Source organism: Drosophila ananassae, chromosome 3L (genome assembly GCF_017639315.1).
Source record: "Drosophila ananassae strain 14024-0371.13 chromosome 3L, ASM1763931v2, whole genome shotgun sequence".
NCBI classification, from domain to species: Eukaryota; Metazoa; Arthropoda; class Insecta; order Diptera; family Drosophilidae; genus Drosophila; species Drosophila ananassae.
In genome coordinates this window covers 9,718,302-9,738,714 of record NC_057929.1, presented here as the reverse complement: position 1 = coordinate 9,738,714, position 20,413 = coordinate 9,718,302, and the positions used below count along the sequence as shown (strand labels likewise).

Sequence of the window (20,413 nt, the reverse complement as noted above, 5' to 3'; positions counted from 1 at the left end):
AATGCCCAATAAAATGCAAACAAACCAGGTCAATGGGTCTGGCCGTATAGGAAGTTCTCAAATTAAGACATACCATTCCAAAGTAACAACTTCCCCTCTTGGGCAATAAAATCCTCTCCAGTGTGAACCGAACCGAGTGCTTTATTATTTTCAGAGCAGCTTCAACATTCAACAATAATGGAGGAAAACCGGGACTGTTTGACATATCAATTTCCCAATTTTCCCATGTAAACATATCAAATCGATCGTACAACTTGTCATGCCCAAATAGATCGAATGGTTTCATATAAGACCTATATGTCAGACACTAAATGGAATTGTAAACACAAGAAACATAACTCTGACTCTGGGTATGGGTCTGGGTCTGGGCCTGGCTATGACTGTGACTGTGACTGTGTGACTTATTGTGTTCAATCGAAATTAACACGGAATCGAATAAAACATCAACATCTCGACTAGAGCTCAGAGCAAACAAACAGACTGGAGAGAATGGTCCAAATAATGCGGCTCGGGCTCAATTTTGATTTTCGAGTTGTTGTCAGAAATGTTTTTGGCTTTTTGTTGGGCTTTCAACGCCTGCGCAAAAGTCAAGCGGTACAAGCGTCATAAATTGAACTACAACATGCCAGCCAGTCAGACAGTCAGACAGCCAGCGAGACAATATACCAAATGCCCGTAAATCGACCAGAGAGCAACACGAACACTTTTGTCGTGCATTTTGCGCCACACCCAGTAAACAATTTAGTCAATATACAGTGCCGATATGCATCAGCTCGTGGGGTTCGTAGACCCATGTACCCATGTACCCATGCACATATTTATATACAAGTATACCTCACTATGACTTTCAGTCGGTGTCTTTCTATGCTAAACAGTCTGCTCTCGGCTCTAACTTATTGAATTTCACACGCAAAATGGAGTATGTCCCATCGATAAGCCCCCAGTTCCAGCAAGGTGATCCGGAGAACCCCACCTAGATCTCGATGGGGCTCGATGGTCGGTCATGTGAGTCCGATGCAGTTGGCTCCCCGCCCGATTCTGTTTCAGATCTGATCACTCAGAGTCTCTGCCGACAAAGCCGCCAAATTGCAGACACACAACCTTCAACACCAGCTCCAGCTGTGATCTAATGTATTTGATCTTGATACGACTGTCAGATATATAAAAACCTATGCTGAAAAGGTTTAAATAAAAATTAAATAGAACTACCTAAAAAAAGTTAGTGGGGCTTTTCAGAGAAACTCCAAGTATTTAAAATATTTTCACGATAAAATTCTTTGGCATTCTTATTACAAATCATTCAGTCGGATAACTGATGTATGAATAATATATATGTATGCTGGGGAGTACTGGGTCAGTTTAATGATTAATTTCTTGACCCAGGCACCTGTTCGATGGCAATCGATGTCCATAGCCCGTACTGGCTGGCTGTCATCGATTGCCAGATGCTGCAAATATTTATCAGAGGTCCAATCCAGCTGCACTGACCCATAAAAGCTGCATAAATATTCATGGGCAGTGCAGTGACCAGTGCCTGCATTTATAATAAAATGCAAATGTATCAATTAAAGTGTGCTTTATTTTGTCAACAGCTCGGGATTCCGATGGAGAAATGGATCGTATCGTGTATACGCACATATAGACGGAGAGTGAGAGTGGTGGTGGTGGGGCCACTAGAGACAGTACTTGGTTTGGTCGTTGCTCTGGTTATTGACCTCGTACAACTTTTCAGCTCACATGGAGAGTGTATACTGTACTGTGAACTCTGTGGCATGGTGCCATAACAACAACAACAACAAAAACAAAAAGAACAATGACAAAAGCATAGTGTAGTTTCACTTACAATTAAATGACGACGTCGCTGTCGATGACGACAATTGTCCGCCGCCACAAAGCAACGGGACATCAATAAAGCTAAAAACCCCATACACAGCCCAGCACCCAGTGGCGACCATGTGAGCAGAGTAGAGTTGCCAGTTTCAGTTCAATTTGCCCGGTCAATGTGCCAGTTGCCCGCATTTGAGTAATCAGTGAGCTCAAAGGAGACCCTGGGTTGCAAGTTGCCAGTTGCCAGTTGCCGGTTGTCGGTTGCCGGTTACCAGAGTTGCTAGTTGCAACATCTAATTGAGTTATTACGTCGCCCAGATTTGCATAAACAAAGGGAGACGCATCACGTCTAATTATCGATTAATTATAAGACCTTCCCACAGGCAAACTAAAACTTAAATCTTAAAAATAACTATATAATAAGGTTACATTCTCTTTAGAGCTCACCTCCCTCCACTTGTGCAATCTCGTACCGCTTTAGATCTCAACATTTCCACGCTTTTGACTGACAGTGCGGTTTCCGGCCTCCGCCCCTCGGGATCCACCCCGTCTGACATTTTTTCTCAGTGTGGTTTGCTTTGCTTTGCTGCACACAAAAAAAATTTATGTTTATTGGCGTTTGTCAACAATTTATTTAAATTTATTGTGACAGCAGTTTTTGTTTATTTGCTGCACCGTCGTGCAGCTCCCCTGTTTGTGGCAGGTTGCTCTCTCGGATCGTGATGAATTAATCGAGGGATCGAGGGGCAGCTACAATTAAGTATAGTATGCAGGTGGAGCAATTAGCTGTTCGATCCGGGGGATGATATTATTAGTTATAGTCGATCGTTCATCGTCGCTCCAACCAGCAGAGGCGTGTTCAACTTTGATCTATTGATCGTTATGCTGTCCTAAGTCGAGTCTCATTATACACGGACCGTTGCCTGGGATAATGGGGATGCTAAACGACTTGTTAAATTTAATTGAACATTTTACTTTCACCAGACAGCACACCAGACACAGGGCTTTCTAATTTTAGTTAATGGAAATGTTTGCTACGCCATGGAAACGCTTAAAACAAAAGCCATCCTGTTCCATAGGATATGTTGGAGAGTTCTCAGGAACCCGTCTCATGGCCGAACCCGCAATCATCGATGACTAATCCGACTTTAGCTTAATTTCTCTTTCGTTTAATTTATTGTTTAATGGCCCCCAGCGAATCGGAATCGTCTGAGAATAAATAAAAGAGCGAAGCGGAAAAGACAGGACCGCAACCCTTTTGGCCAGTTTGCCAGTTGCCAGTTTTGGCCTGCCAGCTTTTAGAGGCTGCCTTATTTACGTGCTTCGCCGGCAACCTGTGCCCAAAAACACAAAAACTACACAACATGCACGGGCATAAATCATAAGCGTCGGCGAGTTGGACCGAAACGGTTCAAAGATACAGATACAGATAAAGATTCGGATATGGGATATGGGATGTGTGGGGCATATGGATGCGGATGCGGATACACAAACTCCGTGGCAGAGGCAAGTCGAACTTTTTAACAAGCATTTAACGATTTAATTTGGCAAATACGTAGACAGTGGCTGGAAGGAGAAGAGTTTTTGGGACTAGCCGAGAGGGGGGATCGGCGGAAAAGGATCGGAAACCGTAGTGGCCGTACTGCCCATTCGATATTTATGGATCGGAGGCGCAACCTTGCCAAAAGATGAACGCAACGAGAAAAATTCACCAAAAAATGCGACTGGGGATTCGCTAGTTGCCCGGCCCCGGTAACCCAACCATTTTCATTTCATTCCATTTCGGGCACAGGATCTCATATGCAAAAGTGGTGCCCTAAATGCGGTGCAAAGAGGGGGGTTGGGCAGAGGGCAGAGGTGAGGCAGTAAGGAGTGGCAGGCAGCATATGTGTGCGAGTGGCGAACTGCCGACTGCAAATGGAGCACATAAATTATATTCCATTCGATGATATTTGCGTTTTGCTGCTCTTTATTTAAAAAGAAGCAGCGCAGTTGGCCAAGGGCCCAGGCCGAAAAATTCTCTAGATTTCAAGGATATTCAAGGGGTATGATGGACTTGAATAAAAGGCTTAAAAAAGGATAACAAGATTAGAGAAAACACATAGGAAGCTTCTTTCGTCTGATTGAGAAGTTCTCATAAAACAAAAAGATATCAGAAATAGGCCTTAGGAGGATTTCTCTCTAATAGAATAAATACCTTAGGTTCAGTTTAGTTTTATAAATATCTCTTAAATTTATTAATGTCCTAGGTATTAACCCTTCTGGACCGCAACCCTTCAGCATCACACTCATACTTGTTAAGTTTCCAACTCTGGCGCAGTCAGCAATTTGCTTTGGCCATATTTTTCCAGTTCTCCAGACTACACACATGCATTTTAATGCCCTCCGTTCGACTCCTTTTTTTATATATGTACCATACATATATTTTTTTTCTATTTGCTTTCGACATTTGAAATGTGCCTTTGACTTTGCGGCTGCTGCTACGAATTTGCTGGGGCTTGGAAGTCAGTCCGAGTCCAAATTAAAGGATTCAAGGCTCGACCGCAACCCATTTATCGACTTTCGGCTTCGGCTATGGCTTTGGCGCTTTTTTTCTATCTCTAAAGTAAATGCGCCATAATTTATGGGTACTGGGCCATTAAAATATATGTGCTCTCAATATAAATATATGGCAAATACATATATAATATATAAAATGGAATCGCATTGGATTTGTGCTGTGCAGTTGCTGTCCGCTTATGGGCCATTTGTTATGCGGAGGCCTTTAATTTATTTTTATCTTCGGCTGCTAATTGCACTTCTCAGCAATTGATTTAAATTATCTACCAAATGTGCATACATTCACTGTTCACTGTTCACTGTTCACTGACCAGTGTCCTGTGTTTCAGAATTTCTCGTTTATTTATTTCCATATAAATATTTCATAAATCTACGGTCGCGATTGGGTTAACCAACGTTGAAAAACTTTGCAATTAAGCTGGCTATAAACAAACACCAGCAACAACAAATTATCACTAACGATTTTAAGACACAAACAGAAAAAAGGGACAGGAATAAAAAATAAAGTTTATTAAAAAGTCTGTCAGTGGCATATGGGCGGAGTTTTATTGTTGTCACTATTGGCATAAAAGTTTCATAAACAAATACATAAATTAAAATAATTGCACCCGATACCCGAATGATTTTATGATGACGACCGGGCCGGGCAAGCACATTTAAGCCAATACCAATTAAATAATCAAATATTTTGCTCCGGCAAGTTAAACTGCAAAGTTTGCAGAGTCTGCACTCAAGTTTCTGGGAAGACCATTAATGCCACACACAGAGAAACAAGTTGTCCGGCATTATAATGACCAGTGAATTAAACATTTAATTTATTAACAAACTGTTTTCTGCCATCTGCCAGCGACAAACAGAAACAGAAAGAACAGCAGTCCGTCGTTTGCTTTCCATTACGAATTAACCAGCCGAGTTTGATCATCGCCAGACAACTCAACTCTTAATAGTTTAAAAGCCCAAAAGACACACAGCTCAGAGCAAACGAAAGACTGAAAATACGAGAGCAAATTAAGGCTGCCTGGCTGCCCGGTTGTCTGAGATAAAATGCATCACAAATATGGAAATTACGTCTTCAGCAAATTGCACTAAATTGATAATTAGATGGGAAAGCTCTGGGTGGGAAGTAGGGCAGTTGGGATAGCAAAGAGGCCATAAAGAAAATGCTGCAAAGAAACTGCTTTAATATTCGGCTTCCGCTTTGGCAACCATTGCCATTTTCCCCAACAATCCATAACTGCTTCCTGGAAACCCACTTAACTCCTCCGGAGACCCCACTGACCTCCAAGAAAGTTCCACTTACCCACTTGGCTAATATACCCAAGTCCTTCCGCTTCCTTTCTTCTCCTGGCTGGAGTCCTTTGCTCAGTTTGTCAATTTATGACTTTTGAGTACGCATCCATATATCATTATAATTGTCAATAATCGTTCGATTTATTTATATTTTCTCATATGTGCCCTGACATTTTATGGCCATTTGCTGGGGCTCATAAAACTGCGACATTCTCTTTTATTGCTCCTCTTGACTCGCATCTTCCGGTTATTCTTTCATTTTTTACTTTTTTTGTAGCCTCGATAAATCATGCGAAAATATGAGAGCAAAAGTATTGCATTGTCATACAAAAGAAACTGCCCGGCCTCAGAATTTTATTAGGCATAACTTCTTTCTGCATTTGCATAAATACGCTGGCTGGCACATCAACATCAACAGCCCAGCCCCGGTCCAGGGCCAGGGCCAGGGCCAGGAGTCCGGACTTATGTGGGTTCAAATGCCGCTTGTCAGGGCTTCTTGGCTTAGATCAAAGGCCGTTATCAATATTTAAAAGCCAGCGAGTCAAGGTCACAAAAGGCCTAAACACAAAAAAAAAAAAATGAACAGGACAAAGTATAAACGACAGGACAAAGCTGAACGTAGACCCGAAAAGAGCGGGGAAACGGCGGAAAAATTACAAAAATATAAAGCCAGCAGGAAATTGTGCTTTGTGGCCTTCTCATTCCTGTTGGCCAAACTAGCTAACTGTCAGCGGGCTTAACTTTACAACGTTGCATGAATAAAAATTTAAATAATTTATAAAATTTGTTACTTATGGCGCCTGCCACACAAACAGCCCCCGGGCATGGCAACACAGCTACATGGCCACGGCCACGGTTACGGCCAAGTAAATATGGCGAAAACAATGTGAGCTTCCTGTTGAAAACGAACCGAAACGGTGGCGTATGCGTAATGCGAAATGCCGGTAAACGCGTTGGAGATAAAGATGCAGAGGTGGAGGCTTGCCGGCTTGGCAGCTTGGCGACTTGGAGGGGGGGTTACTTAAGGTGGGGTGCCCGGAGCTTAAGCTCCAGGAAGTCGTTGGCGGGTTCCCTGGCTGCTGCTGCTACTGATGCCAGTGCCTCTGTTTGTTGCCGCTTTGTGTTTTATTTTTAACGAATTTTTATGATGTCTATGGCAAGGGCAGACATTCTTTACGCCGCCGTCCTGGTACATTAAAAAGCGTCGTCTACTGGGTACTGTGCACAGGATCCCCCTAAGACGTTAGTGTGTAGTGGTGCCGAGTGGCGTAATTTCTGGTGTTGTGTCTCAGGACTTGAACGTAAATACCGCTGGTTTTTCTGCTAAATGGAAATTTTCAGCAGTAGTAGAACCAGCCCCGAAAAACCCGACTTCAGGAATGTCGCCCAGCTTATCCCGAGACACCTGAGCCCACAGCAGAGCTTATTGATTCGCCAGCCCACACGGCGTATGTGTAATCCCGCCGCTTGGCTGCCGTATTTTTGCGTAATTTAATAACTTTGTTTAACATAATTGTCAATTGAAGCGGCTACATTGTCGCTTATAGGCTGTTTAATGCCCCTGACATCGACATCCAGTCTAGAAGTGTAATGAACTCTGAAATTTGATAAAAAACCAAAGTTAAAGCCAAGCCGGCAGGCAATCAGGAATTCTCTTAAGAGAGACGGCAAAGCATTTAAGAGTGAAACAATCAACTGGCTTCCCTCGGTCTGTGTCTTTTACTTTTTAAATAGCCAAATTGTCAGGGGCTGTCCAAAAATTTGAACTCATTTAATATTTAAATAGCTCGAGAGCGTTTTGGCAAAATTGTTATGAATTTTCCCACGCACACTGAGGGCGGTGTGCTGGGAGTTGAATGGAATGGGTATGCCTTGTGCTGGGGTGTCATAAAATTTTAATTAGTCGCCTGTGCATATACGACGCATGCCAGCAATTTGAACTCTTTGAAAAGTTTTGCCGGCACACAGTGCGTATGCGTTATTCATATGTATAAGATATGAGACATGGAATTGAGTCTGTCGCTCGGCTGCCATTTTTATGTTTTTTTCGGTTTTTTTTGGTAGGGACTTCGTGTGCAGTCACTCAAATTGCAGCAGCAACGCCAGCAGAGATCCTGGAGAGAACCGAACAGAACCTCCTTTACGCAAATGACAAACTGACGTACGTGACATTTATGCGAATTGGCAGTCGTTGGCATAAATTCATATATATGTCCATACAAATAGAGCTATGGGGGGGACGGCGAACAGGACGGTTTTTATAGAACAGCCCGCACATAAAATGTGTGTCACTTGTATATGTTATAAGCGTATTTATATGCTGGCTCTGGAGTGGGTATGTCTCTATATGAAGTGAGTGTGTGCGAGTGTGTGCCTTTTGCAAAATGATTTTTCTATGGCGCATTTACTAAATGTTTAAGTGCATCTGGGAGATGGAATGGCGTGTCAAGGTTTCGCTGGTGCTGCTTTGCTCTGATTATATTAAAGTGTCATTTGTCAGCGGCAAAGGATATTACGGGGGAAGCTAGTCAAGGCCTGTTCGGTCTCCAATTTCTATGCTAGCTGGCTGGGACTGGGGCGAATTTAAATTTCAAATAAGCGGTGGCGGGGGGCTGCAAATAAACTTTCGCAAATTGAGCGTCAAACAGGTCACAGAAAGCATTCAGTTCGGTTTCCTTTATGTGTTATCTGTCCCTCGGTTCGCATCCTTTTGCCGTTTGCCATTTGGCGTTATTTCGCATTTACCTGGCAATTTGAGAAACCTCTTTCAAGTGGAAGTCAGGCCAAAGTTTCTGATGCCGTTTCATTAAAATGTAATGAAACCTTTCGATCGATTGCACATAAAAATGTTTGCTATAAAATTTTAAATACACCAATACGGATGCGGCATCAGTGGGTCTGTATCGGTAAGTGTGTGTGTTCTTGTATCTCTGTGTGCTGTGCTGTGTATTTGCAATAAAATGAAGTTGAACAAATCGCATAATAAAAAGAAGATACACAAAAACGAAACGGGATGACAAGGTTAGGGCTGGGAGGTGGGCTGGGCTTTTGGGGTTGAGGCTCTGAGGTTCGAGGGTTTCAGCAATTTTTGGGTATACGCCATAAAATTTTCGCCAAATGTCGTTTGATACGAACACGCTTATCACACACACACTAATACACTCGTACACTCGTACAACAACAAAACACACACCCACACTTGGACCGACAAGATACACAAACACATTATGAAGTCGTAATAATGTGTCTGTATGCGTGTCTGCTGGGTGTGTTTGCGGGTGTGCGTGTATGTGTCTTTGTGTCTTTGTGTTTGTGTTGTCAATGTAAACGCGGCGGAGCTCATGTAAAAAGGACACGCAAAACCGCGCAACAAATATAAACATATCGAACACAACGAGGCACATCCACATCCACAACCACACACAAGCACAAAGCACACACGCACGCAAATACAACAACTACATTGACAGCGGCAGCAATAATAACCCCATCACGTATACGCCGCGTTGTGCGGCTGCCACACACGTGTGCCCGCAACCCCCTCTTGAGGTCCTGCCACCCGGACTCTCAAAGTGCCGGAGTCCTGAAGTCCCGATGTCCCGGGTCCCTGTCCCGGGTCCGGGCCGCGACTCGCCTTTGATAAAATGACATTAAGAAGTCGTGACAATGCCACTAACTGAACCAAAGAGGACGCCACCCGTTGCCGCAGCCTTTCAGCCAGTCAGCCATTCAGACCGCCAGTCAGCCGTCAGCTGGAGCAACACTTGCGAGTTGACGGGCACAGTGGTGCTGGAATTTTGTACAATACAAATATTTAAATTCCATCAAAGTTTTCCAATGGACCCCCTTGTGAAATCCAGGATTTCCATATCCAGCCCTAATCCAAGTCCATATCTTGGCCAAATTCCACCCGATCCTTAAGCGGAATACCTTAATCGATTTGGGGTGCGATTCTGCTTCAATCTGCATCGAAACTTAGAAAAAAAATTTTTGATCCATATTTTTCAACTTTTTCTGATGGACCCCCTTGTGAAATCCAGGATTTCCATATCCGGCCCCAAGCCAAGTCCATATCTTCGCCAATTTCCACCCGATCCTTGAGCGGAATACCTTAATCGATTTGTGTAGGTATTCCGCTTCAATCCTCATCAAAACCTAGAAACAAAATTTTCGATCCATATTTTTCAATTTTTTCTGATGGACCCCCTTGTGAAATCCAGGATTTCCATATCCGGCCCTAAGCCAAGTCCATATCTTGGCCAAATTCCACCCGACCTTTAAGCGGAATACCTTAATTGATTTGCGGTGCGATTCTGCTTCAATCTGCATCAAAACCCCCTGTTGGTGGACCCCCTGTTGTAGAACCATATCTGTTGTAGAACCTGGATTACACAGGTTCACAACATTCGTGAACAGAATGTTTTCAACGCTCCGATGTCTATTTTCTATTAGGGTAAAGTACTTTTTTCATACAATTTTTAAGAGTCCATTGCCACAGTGGCTGGAGGTTGGAAGCACACTCATATGGCATTTCTATCTTCATCTCGGTTCGCGCTCGCGTTGCGCCATGGTACTGCCGTAGTGGCGTACTCCTGTTCACCCGTTCCAGTCAGTCAGTTTCCCGGGTCTATCTGCATTGTAATGTCCTCTGAGATATGGCAAAGCGGCGATTCCACTCGAAATAAACTTCACCATACTGAGGCACCCAGGGAAGAGTCCTCCCCCAGTCCGCCCCGCAAATGCCTTGTACAGTTGTGTCAACAAAGCGAACGTGCCAATGTGCACATTAGGTTTAGGTGGAGGAGTTCCTTTGCGGGAGGATGGGAGGGGGCTTGAACGGTTGGGAGGGAGCGGGAAAATTAAATAGAATTTGTATGGCAGTACCCACCGAAAAATGTTGTGGTCGCCAGTTGGTTGTTGGCTGTTAGCTGTTGTCCCAGCATAAAATTGAATTTGTCTAATGACAAGTTGTTGGCCCGGCCCGGCCCTGTCCTACCCGCTGGTGGTTGGCCGTCAGTGTCAGTCTAATGGCCAACTACTGCGTACTGAGTACAATAACTGTTTGCCTAACGTGCGGCAGTTAAGAGTAACAGCCAGGAGCCACAGGTATCCAAGGTTGGGGGGAACAGGTGCCATGGGAACCTGTTCGGTTCGGTTGGCAACAGGAAAAGCGAGGTTTGTTCAAGTCGAAATGTATACCAAAACAAAAACACACGTTCTCCGAGTACCAAAAATTAATGGCATTTTAATTGTGGCCTAGTTGAGGCACTTCTCCAATTGGGGGAGGATTGTTTGGTTCGTGCGGCCTGCATTTTGCACTTGTTTGTCATTTGCCACTTTCTAGACTGCAAATTTCCGGCATACTCGTTTTTCCAAAGTAAAAATTAATTACCCAACTCTAGTTTCAGATTTTTAGTGACCTTTTTTTGAGGGGTTGGCTTTAAAGCAGTGGTGGGCAAAACGCACACATTTACATATAACATTTGATTGTGTGCGTAAGCAGCGAAAAACAAAGAGAGCAACCCATTCACTGAGCGAAAAACTTTGTGTACTAATTCGTTCATCGGTAATTTTGTAAATATTGCACAAAATAAGGTACTTTTTGTATTTTTCAGACTTGTATAATGAATTTACACAATTATAATAATAAAATATGAAAATATAATACAAAAATAAAAGAAAAAATACGAACTATAATAAAATTAATAAAGATAATAAAAAAAAATAATAATAGGAATATTAGGAACAAATAGGAACAAATTAAGCATTGCGCTTCCCCATCCATATTTTCTATAAAGAAAAATTTTTCTTCCCAAATTTCAAGAAACATTTTTCTCAGTGATTTTTTTGTCGCAATGGTCGTGCTCCAGTGAGGTCCGATCATCGAATAAATTCATTTTCATTGGTAGAACAGAATATTTTTGGCGCTCAAATGAAATGAAATGAGAGAAAAATGCCAACTTTGGCCCTCTCACGAAAGCTAATGAGAGTGCTTCGGAGAGGAGCGAGCTCGCTCATACTGTGCGTGTGCCGGCAGCGCTGCAGCAGAATTTTTGGCCCTATGCTCGCGAGTTATGGGAAATGAGAGTTTGCCCACCACTGCTTTAAAGTATCTTGTTACCTTAGAGCTGTCGATTGTTTGGCACCTTCTTCGACTCTCATTCCCTCACGCTTCTGACAGCCACCAGGAGGAAATATGAAATTTGAGCAGATTTCTGGGAAAATTGTGACCCCATACCGCCCCAAAAAACCATTAAAACAGTTCTCGGTAACAAAGAAAACTCATAACGAGCGAGTGTGTTTGGGCAGTTGAGATTCCCTGACACAGATACTATGGCCATGCTTGTGGCCAGCACTCTCTGGCCAGTCAGCCAGGACACATTTTCTCCTTCTAGGACCTTACCCTCAAATCACACAACCACCCAACCACCCATCACCCTCATAGCTTTATGCATGCCTGAGCACTGGAGTCCCGGCCAGGTTCGAAAATTGTATGAATATGAAAGTGATGAAAACTCGACGATAACGTGCCAAGGTCGTTTCCGGCCGCGTGCATATGAACCGTACAACCTGCCGGACAGCCCCTTCTTCTACTCCTGCTCCAGCCCTCCCCGCTGGCTCGTCCTTTGAAACAATGCAATGCGGTTAACTCACTCCGGAGTGGTCTTTAAGTAAAACCCACTTTTGTGGCCGAGAACCAAACGAAAAAGTTGCCACAAACGGACGCTCGTCGGTAATTTCAATTTTGTTCTAAGCACCTTTGACTGATGGGTGGTAGGAAGGTGGGTGGAGTTAGGTTGGGCTTACTTTTTGGGTCTTCTACGGGCTTCTGGGTGATTATTGAGCTGTTGCCGATAAGCCGGGCCATGCCTGGTAATGAGCCAGTGGACTCAACCTACCATCTCCAGCTCCTTCATCATGCAACACTTCAAAGGGCTAATCAGAGCTGGCACTGGCCTGGTCTGGCCAGGTCTGGCCTGGCCTGGAATGAAATTCAAAACGGGCAACGACCACCCGAAGACTATTGTCTGGCACTTGAAGAACCTGCACGAAAATATTTAATTACCACAGAGAGTCAAAATTAATTATGACAGCTGTCAGTTGAGTGTGGCGGAGCGGAGAACAAGCTCGGCTCACAATAGCCGCTGGAAAATGAAGCGGACAGGCCCAAATGGATGGATCCAGGCCAGAACAGACCTGGCCAGACCATACCAGACCAGAGCAAAGCGACAATGACCATAACAAATGGAAATGATGATGAAATGGGTCAAGCATACCAAAAGTGACAACTGTTCGACTGGAAGGAGAGACTTCTTTTCGTCTTTGAAGACTTGAAGAGTTTTTTAATGGAATAAATTGAGGAACTCCCAAAGGAGTATAATGTGTAATGAAAGGTGTCTATATTTGTCCTCGTTCTGTACTCTAAATCCTAAATACTGTAACTATTTAGTGTTCTTTTTCTCATCCACAAATCCAGGTCAATTTAATGCCACCCAACCGCAATCCACAAATCAAATAATCTGACAATCCATCCATCTGCCAGTCCGGCCATTCATGACGCATTTGCAGTTAGATTACGCGCTATTCTCCGCGCCCAATTGTCGTGCATAATATCGGAATATGTTTCCCGATAAGGCCCCTGGCATTATGTCCAAATGCCCATGACTCGGACCGCTTAGTTTTAGAGCCAAATGGCAATTAACGCGCCAAGTCAAATGCAACTGCTGGGTGGATTGGGTCTGGACTGGGGCTTTTGGGTGGGGGTGGTGTGGTGTGGAGTGGGGTATCTATATGCATATGGGCAACGGGATATTACGAGAGAGACCTACGGGAGCTGGGGGTGGATCAGGAATGTGTGTAGGGCTCTCAACGAAATTAAGTCATTATTTTAATACGCGGCGTCACTTGGCCGCCGACGATGACGGCGATGCGTCCGTCGTCGGGCTCCGGGACTTGATATATGAGCGATGTTTTGTATGCATAATTTCATTATAATGTACTACGCACTCGCCTCTTGGACTGGACACACACATATACACGTATATACGGATGATGGCTGTCCGCACGGCTGGTCGGCGATTATAAATGGATGCCTGTTAAGTGCGCAAATCGCCAGCGAAGCGTGGGTGAGCTGAGCTGAGCTCGGTTCAGCCGGGCTAAATGGGCGTGTGCCACGCCCACGGAGGCAAACAACAGTGGCAGCTGCAATGCGGGTGCTGTCTCTTTCTCCACGGCTGTTCCTCATTCTTTCACTCTCGCTTCAGAGGACTTCCGTTTAGTGGAGATCGTGACCAAAAAAGATCTTTCCAAGCATTTACATTTGTCTTTCTTTTGGGTCATTGATACACTGAAAAAAATAGGGTTTTATATTCATTTTCTTTGAATAAAAGTACAAAATAATTGGATTATTTATTATATTGTTAAACTACAAATTTTAATATTAAAATACCATATTTTGGGGCAAAAGTTCTCAAATTATAATACCTTCCTTTGTAGATCAATCTATAGTATTTTCTCTCTGTGCATATCTATCTTCCCCCTCTCTCCCCTTACTTGCCTACCGACTCTCTCCAACGCCCACGCATTGCTCAATTAAATGAGACCCAGCCTGGTCTACCTGTCTCTGCGTTTTGTGCGTAATTATGATAAGAAAAGGTTTTACTTGGGCCCTCCAACTACCCGTGATCCCTTTTCCCCCGTACCGTCAGTGGCACACCCCTGCCACTGCCACTGCCCCACTCCTCCTCCACTCATTCATCTACGCACCACCGCCTTGAACCTTTTGCCAGCCTATTATTTTCGTTGACTACTGTTCCTCGTGTTCTTTTTGTTGTTATAATGATAAACTACCTCCTTTCGGTGGCGTACTTGGCTTTTGTTGTTTTTGTTTGAATTTGACATGGTAATTAACCCGCAACGCTCAACTTTGCCCAACAAACTCGGCTCCAAAGTTCTGGGGCACAGGTGTGTGGGTGTCGAGGTGTATGCGTATGCGTGAGTATCTGTGTTAGCCACGTTGGACCGCCGCCGTCGCCGCCTGTCTGGGCCATATGTGTGTGTGCGTGTGTTGGTCTTCCTTTAATTAATCAAATACCGGGCCTCAATTTAGTTAATTTCGCCAGTGACATTAAAAAATTGTCTTTGGCTTAATGATTTAAATAATTTGGAGATATTTAAAAATTAGCGATAGCCATTTAAAGTAAATTGGTTATTTGGCCAAAAGAGGAATAAGGCCAACATAATAGACGAATTTTGCGTAATACTCTATCAAAAAATATGATATTTCAAAAGTATTGAGTTACAAAAACAAAAAGATAATACTATTATTTTATGCAAATTATTGTTTAAAAAAATAAAATCAAACACTCCGTCAATTTATTCAGTATCCCGTCTATGGTATACCCTGCCAATACAATTTTTATTCAAATGACTTCCAAATAAAACTTCCAAACAATATATAAAGCATAATTTAATGAATTAATGGACAAAATATGTATTCAACAGTGAATTCTCCGCTCAGCGTGGGCAACTGATTTCCACTTGTGATATTTAAATCGCTGAGAACGAAACCAGAGCCCCGACACAGAACAACAGAAATAGATACAGATACATCGAGACTCGGTTTCAGATACAGATGCAGATTCAGATTCAGATACAGATACAGCCACAACAATGTTGATTTTATTAATTGGATTTGCGCTCAGGGATTTTTCGAAAGTGTTATATTGTTTGTCGTGCTGTTTGTATTACGAATTTGATTAATATTTGTCGGGGTCGCGGTGAACCTGTCGTTTGTGTTTTGCTGTCACGCCGCCTGCTAAACAAATAAAATTTTAATTTTTCTACCACGGGGGGTCAATTTTTATTTTGTTTTTTTGTTTTTGTTTCAATTTGATATTGGGTCTCCCTCCTAACTTATTCATGCCCATCTTGGTCAGTTAGCCAGTCATTCCAGCAGAGATGGCTCATCCACATCCACTTCCATCGGCGCCAGTTGGAATTACTTGGATTTGGTCACCTCTTCCTCCCTGGTGGGTAACATTTCTGATTTTATTGAGGTGTCACAGAGCAGGGCCAACAACTCTGTTGAAAAATTGATTCCGAATTGAAATTGAGTTTTTCTTTCGTTTTTGAGACCCTTTGGAATATGGTTTATTTTTATGGAGCAGCAGCCTCAGCAGGGGGAGATGGGGTGGACGCTTTAGAGGCGCCGAAATCGTAATCAAAAACATAAAAAATATTGTAAAAAAACAGGGTTCTGGAAAATGTTGGTTGGACCGTTTTAATTGCTCAACGTTTGGATGAAGAAATGGAAATGAAAAGCGGAGAATCGAGAAGAAAAGCAGACGACAGCAATTATCAATTGTCTTCTGGGATGTGCCATAAATTCTTTAGTATAATAAACCATTTTTTGTATGGTTCTATTTATGGTGCCATGCTGATTCCAAACTCGGGCTCTGAGCTCTGAGTGGGCTTCAAGTTTTTTATTGTTTTTTATATTATTCCTCCACTGGCCTCCAATGGCCAAGTGGGAGTTTCTCGTGATCGGAGGAGAAGAGTTCCTTGAGGCAACATCGTCTGATGAAACTGGATAGGTGCAGTCCATGAGGCATTTGTCGAAACATAAATGAATAACAAATTTAAAACAAATATATTTCTGTTCGAATCCGCACGACCCATCATCAATCACAGCTTGAAAATATTTCTGTCTGCGTTTTGTGTCATTCCCAGGTCTTCAGTTTTGTTCATAATTATTTCGAGCTATACCAACTTTTTTCTCTTCTCTGCGGCACTACTGCTTCGTTTTAATTATTTGCCTGACTTGCAGGGGCATAAATATTCCAATAAAGCTCTGTGGCTTTTTGGCACGCGATGTTGCTTGGCTTTTAGTCGCTTTTGGGTCTGTTTTTTTTTTGGTTCAGGCTTCGGTTCGTTTTTCGAACTGGGTTTCCACAAATGTCAAGCCCTTTGCCTAGATATTGGGTCAATATGCCAGTTGTTTGCATGTTTTCGTGTGGCCCGAGACATGCATTAATTATGTAGATAACTGCCGACTGCGACTGCGACTGTGGCTGCATGGTTCTCCAAAATCTAAAATCGAAAAAAAAGAAAATCCGAGGAACCAAACCAGTTGCCCCGACAAAATCATATGCAGAACTGTTGACCCAAACACCCTGCAACTCTCATATATTTAAAAGTATATATGTATAGTGTGTGTTAGATCGTTTAGGTGTCGGGCATTTGTGGCAATGCGGCACGTCAGATTCGAAAGTTCAGCAGTCAGAACCTGGAGGTGTTGCACAAAAAAACAACTTCACACACGGATTGCCAAATCATGATTTAGCAAATGTCAGTCCAGGCCTAAACTGAAGTGCAGTTGCAAGTTGCAGTCGAAAGAGTCCAATCCGATATTGTAGCTGGTCAGAAACATGGCTTTTATTAATTACCACGAAACATAAACAGACGTTGTATCTACATTTGTTAAGCATATAAATTATTGAGTTATCTTTCCTCGGCTACGGCGGGTTTGGGGAAAATTTATGGGACTGCAACGCCATGTTTTATGCAAATCTATTAGCTGAATTATGTTTTCATTTTGTGTGGAAAGCCTAATGCCGATTGAGATTTTAACCCATCCCACAGCTGATGTTTTATGCAGGTCGCTGTTTTGTCTTCTTATAAACAAAGTGAAAATTATTCGATATTTTTCACTTTCCAATTTCCGACGCTGGAAAAAACTGAAAATGTCACTTTTAGTGGCGATAACGTTTCACTTTGAAACTGTGAATGATGATGTCGATATGGTTTTTATGGCTAAAGTTTCTTGGGTGGGTATTTTTTGACATTTTAAAAATTAAATAAATTCACCATTTAGATTTAAATGATAGTCCGAATCTAATTAGTTATTTTTTAAGATAGGAACCACGCCACAAGAACGAATAAATCTTATTTTATGTCGGCAGGAAGCTAAACATTAATTTGTTGTCTAGCGTAATTTAATTGTATTTGTGTGCTTTTTAGAGTTTTTCGCCGGGGTCTCTGCCAATTGAAATGGCTCATACCATATCGTATAGCTCGGAGTTTTATTCTCATGTTCCGCTTAATTTTCTATCACATCCCACTGCGCTGGCAATGGCAATAAACACTGGAAACCAAACGAGAGTTGGCGGAGTAATTAAGCAAAAATCAAAGCCAAATCAAAGTGCATGGCAATTGTCGCAGAGTGGGGCTTAAACGCGGATGAAGCTGGATTTGGAATTGGCCGGGATGGGAGACCGACTGGAAGATTGCCATTAATTTGTAGCGCATTTAAAGCTCGTGGGTGGATTTTATGTTTATGCGAGAGAGCGCATTAAGCGGGCCAACAACAACTATCCAAAGAGTTTGGGGGTCTCGGCAGTCGGGATTCGGGATTGGAATTGGGATTGGGGATTTCGGGATTGGGCGGTCGCTGAAACACAATTCATTTTGGCATCAAGCAAAACAGAAAGCCAACAAAGTCAGAACGATTATCTTAATTTAATTGTCTTTTATTCATGTCAGCCATGGCATTTATTTAGCCAAATGGATTTGCCGACAAAACAACAACAAGCCTCTGTATATTTATCGGTCTGCAGGACCGTATCTCTCCCTCGGTGTGTGAGAAAGCGCCAACTGTCGCCGGAGGCCAGGACCTCCTCGAACTCCTCGTAAATAAGCCTAGTGCGATAAACCGGCATTAGAAATTGACAAATTCGGAATGCCATGCCATCTCCATGCCATACATACTGCCGCTGGATCCCATTCATTGACTTATGTAAATTCCGCTCCATATTGTATTTCAATGCTCGCCAATAATCATAAAAACTAATTAATGTGCCCCGACGACCGATTTGGTTACAAGTGCGTGGAACTCTCGGGCCGAACGGACGTATAATTAACGTCCCAAGTCTCTAGGACGGGGGGACTAGTATCTCTTGGCAACCCGAGACTGCCCTTTGCCATTTTCCAGACAACCGACGTCGCCTGTTTCTGTCTCTGGCTTTTTGCTTATTTTGCGCTCGATTAGCAGATAGCCACTGAAATTAGTAAATGAAGCTGCAATCTCGAAGGCAATTTATATATTTTTTTTGTTTTTGGTGTCTCTTTATGGAGTTGGAATCGCCGAAAGTTTGCTCCTTGTCTACTTATGGCCATAATCAAATTGCTGGTCGTATCTTGGCTTCAGAAAAGGGAAAGGGATCCTGATGAATCATTCTCCAAGTTCCAGAGGGGATTATCGTTTGTTTTTATGCGGAAAACAGAAACAAAACAAATTAACACAAAATAAAAACCAACTCTTGATTAAACAAAAAGTTTTTCCAAATGAAATTATGGCTTTCAGACCAATCCGATTGATTATGCAACAATGGATGCTATTGTTTTTGATATTTGATTTAAAGTTTCATACTAATAGCTAAAATAGTTCTCCCTCCCATGACCTGAGATTTCAGTCGGCTTACGTTTGATCTCCAATTTTCTGGGCCCTTGGCTTTTCCAGGCCAAACAACACGAGAGCCAATTAAAAAAATCGGCCACAGGACACTGAGCACTTCCCTCGCGGGCGAAAGGACAATTCCTGCTTAGCATGCAACAGCAGGACAATAATATATCAGTGAGCCGAAACTGACAGGTTTCCCCGTTTATTGGGGATTTTAATTTGAGTCAAACATGACAAAAACATCGATAACAATTTTCGGACATCTTCCCGACGAAAAAGGGAATCCCATCTTGCCGAACTTGTCGCAGTTGGTTGCCCATTTTGAGTCGGACGAGGTCCAAAGTGATGGCCCAAACGGTGGGTGGGAGATGGGCCCAAGAAAAAGGCGGCGCGTGTTTCGATTCCTTCTGCTATTCCGACTCTGAATTCGACTTTGGGTTTCGTATTCCGGGCAAGATCTAGGGTTTTGGTTCTGGGGTCTCGCCGCTGGAAGTCGAGATGTCAAAAAGAGAAAAATGTTTGACAAATAAACAGTTGCCAGTGTCCAAATTGCCTGCAGTTATTGTTTTGCCGTCTTGGCCATCTTAGCTGGAACCTTCGTTTATGATGTCCCCGGGCACTTTTGACCTTTTTTGCCAGGAATCGCATCAACTTCTGACTGCGAATGTGTGTATTCGTTTTTATCACATCATTTTCCCGGTACCTGTCAATGTTTTTTATTCCGTTTTCTTTCTTAAAAAAAAATAAAAGTGTGCTCGACTCGCCCCTGGCCAGGTCGGGTGGCGGTGGAGGGGGTCATCATGGGTCATGGGTTAGCCAGGGTCAGCCGTCGGGATGTCGTTAGCTTATCTGGGGTCTAAATCGCGCAAGGCAAGGTGCTAATGTGACAGCTACTTTTACTCAGACTCACCGGCTCATTAGTCCGGGCTCTGGACTTCGGTCTGCAAATATTTCATAATTCATTTCCAGTTCCACCGCAAAAGTCATTTATTTAAGCGCTCCCTGGCATTCGTCACTTGCGGCTTCGATGATGATGTATGGCCGAAATTGAACAAACTGATGAAATGCGGTTGCCGGCCAAGTTGCTCCTCAAAATTGCTAAATCTACGTTGCGGCCAATTAAATGATGATTTAATGGCTCAAAATTAATAGGGAAATTACTGAAAGTGGATGGCCATAAAGAAATGCCAAAATCACTGTACTGTTATATCTATTTTCAATCACATTAAGTGGCTTTAAAGTTTAAATCAAATAATGAAATTATTATGATATTGACTA

At 42.9% G+C, this 20,413-nt stretch overlaps 1 long non-coding RNA gene across 1 annotated transcript; it reads left to right on the top strand.

Annotated features, from left to right (window-relative positions):
• The first annotated feature begins 470 nt into the window (after nucleotides 1-470).
• LOC116654772 lies at nucleotides 471-1,205 on the top strand. The gene is made up of 2 exons (XR_004309986.2): nucleotides 471-780; nucleotides 852-1,205. It is a non-coding gene; the product is annotated as an uncharacterized LOC116654772 (long non-coding RNA).
• The last annotated feature ends 19,208 nt before the right edge of the window (nucleotides 1,206-20,413 follow it).